Here is a 2762-nt window from a genome sequence, read left to right as displayed (position 1 = left end):
GTGTCCCATGAATGGGAACAACCTGTTTATATTTCTTGCATTGCATATTTTTCCTAATATCAGGAAATTCCTTATTGTTACTAGGTAGATTAGACTGTATGAAGTTTGTCCCTATGTTCCTCCCTTAGTTGGCTTCTGTATAGAAAGCTCCTCCCTTCTCCTTCAGTTTAATCTAGAGAGGAACCATTGCTGAACACATGTCTACAACCCTGTACAGATTATTCCTTTTCACCTGCCTTTACTTTGTACTTAATACAAGATTCTTGAAGAAAACTACAGCGTTTCTCCTAGTCTTTCTACAAGTCATCATTTGGGCTGAGTTGAACTATCTGTTGATGCTTTGAAGAGTGAGTACAAGCATACAGTTATCTAAGGGACTGATAATTAGAGCGGTTGGGATTCACAGCTTCTAGGAAGAGACAGAATACACACAATTTAAGGCAGAAAGACCGACAAACAAGTAACAACTGAAGTCAGCTGTAGTAAAGGCCGGCAAAGCAGCACAAAAGGAGGAAACCCAGCGATGGCGGCGTCCATGGCTTCCAGACTTTAGGCCGTGATCGCCTGCAAAGGATTCTCTACAAAGAAATGAACATTTTATTTACGGTAAAGTAAATTTGTCCAATTACTTTGGAGCTCATGAAATGAGGCGGCTTTGTAGAAAAATAGTTTCAATTCCTAAACGTTTCAGGGGATATTTTTGTTCAACCCATTTAATTAAACCTGAAAGTCTCCACTTCAATTGCACCTCAGTTGTTTCAATTAAAACAAAAATTAGAGGCCTTCAGAGCTGAAATCACAAAGATTGGAACACTCTCCATATATTTCTGGACCTAACTGTATGTGGTATGGACATTTTTTTAGACTTCATGTACTACTTGTATACAGTGGGCTCCCCCTAGTGTTGGCCACAGGAGTTCATGAATTTACTGCAAATAGATACAGGATATTTGGAAGCTCTGAATTCTATAAAGAATTGGTAAAATCTTCCCCTTGTACCAGTAATGCTCCTGTCTTATCTGCGTAATTTTTCTTTCTCTGGCTTTTAGACAGACAGTTAGAAATACTGTCTGCTAATGAGATATGAGATAATAACCAGCTGATGGTAGACAGCAATATATATGTGATGACCTGCTCATAATCCCACCACACTGGTAAAACGTATTGACATTATCAAGGAACATTCCTCAAAACCTAATCTTGATAAGTTTAGTCTTGGGTGACCAACATCAACAGCCTTGGACGCCACCGGAATCTGAAAGATTTTCTGTAAAAATTCTCAGGTTCCCCATTGGCTTCCAATATACTCAGTAAATGAGCACCGACCGCACGAGCATCCAAATGCACATTAAGAGCATCGAACCATTCGCTCATCAATAGTGCCATCAATTTCTAAATTACTGTAGTTTTTGGATAATAAGACACTTTTTCCCCCCCAAATTAGGGAAAAATGGGTTGTGTTTTATAATTCGAATATAGTTTACTGGGGGAGGGCAGCGGTGGAGTGGGGTCGCAGCTGAGAGAAATCAGTGGCGGTGGCACGGCATGCTGCGGGTCCAAGGCTAGGAGTAGGGGGTGTTGTGGTGGTGTAATAAGGGCTCCATTGATCTCCAGTCAGTGGTCGCGATGAGCTCCAGGATAATGGCTGTGGATGCAGCGCACGTGCAAATTGAGATATCGGAGAGTCAAGCTCTCAATCTGCATGTGCGCAGCCTCCGACGTGATGGACTTTTGGAAAATGGCTGCGAAACCGGCGTATGCGCAGATTGAAATCTTGGCTCTCCGATATCTCAGTCTGCACATGCGCTGCATCTGCATCCATTATCCTGAAGTCCATCATGTCAAAAGTGGCAGATGTGCAGATTGAGATCTTAGATCTCAGATATCTGAACCTGCACACGCGCTGCATCCGTATCAGTTATCCTGAAGTCCATCTTGTCGGAAGTGGCACAAGCGCAGATTGACATCTCAATCTGCACCTGCGCGGTATCCACAGCCATTATCCTGTAGCCCATCACGTTCACTGAGTGGAGATCAATGGAGTCAGTATCACGCCGCGGCAACACCCCCTCCTCCCGGCCTCGCACCCGCAGCATGCAGTGCCGCTGCCAACTTCTTTCAAGTGCAACCCCCTAAGCTATATCCAGATTATAAGGCTATGTGCGCACGTGTGCGTAATTCATGTAGTTACGCTGCGCTTTGTAGCGCAGCGTAACTGCATGCGTCCTGCGTCCCCTGCATAATCTATGGAGATTGTGAAGGGGCCGTGCGCACGTGGCGTCTTAGAGCGCAGCGCTTCGGCTGCTGCCCGTGTGCTTTGCCGGCAGCTCCTGCTCTGTCTATGGCAGGAGCTGCAGGCAGAGCGCATGGAATCGGCTTTTTTTTTTTCTACGGACATTTTCTGCAGCGATTTGAAGCGCACGTGTGCTCTTCAGATCGCTGCAGAAATTTCTGCAGGGCTAGTACGCAACGTGCGCACATAGCCTAAGGTGGACTTTAATTTTAAGATGGACTACTTTTTTTTAGTATTACAAATTATTTTTCCCCCATTTTCTTCCTATAAATTTGTTGAGCGTCTTATAATCCGCAAAATACGGTAGTTAATTTTTTCAAATGAAATTTGAATTTGAAAGTTCTATGTCATGCTCTATTGTAAATAAAATATCAATGAGATTTCCAAATCCTTGCATTCTTGTTTATTTACATTTTGCCCATCACTCCAACTATTTTGGAATGGAGGTTAAAATTTCCCTTAAGCCTTG

The sequence above is a fragment of the Anomaloglossus baeobatrachus genome, chromosome 6 (genome assembly GCF_048569485.1).
Source record: "Anomaloglossus baeobatrachus isolate aAnoBae1 chromosome 6, aAnoBae1.hap1, whole genome shotgun sequence".
NCBI lineage: Eukaryota > Metazoa > Chordata > Amphibia > Anura > Aromobatidae > Anomaloglossus > Anomaloglossus baeobatrachus.
The sequence above is the reverse complement of the archived record's forward strand: the minus strand, read 5'-3'. Positions refer to the sequence as shown.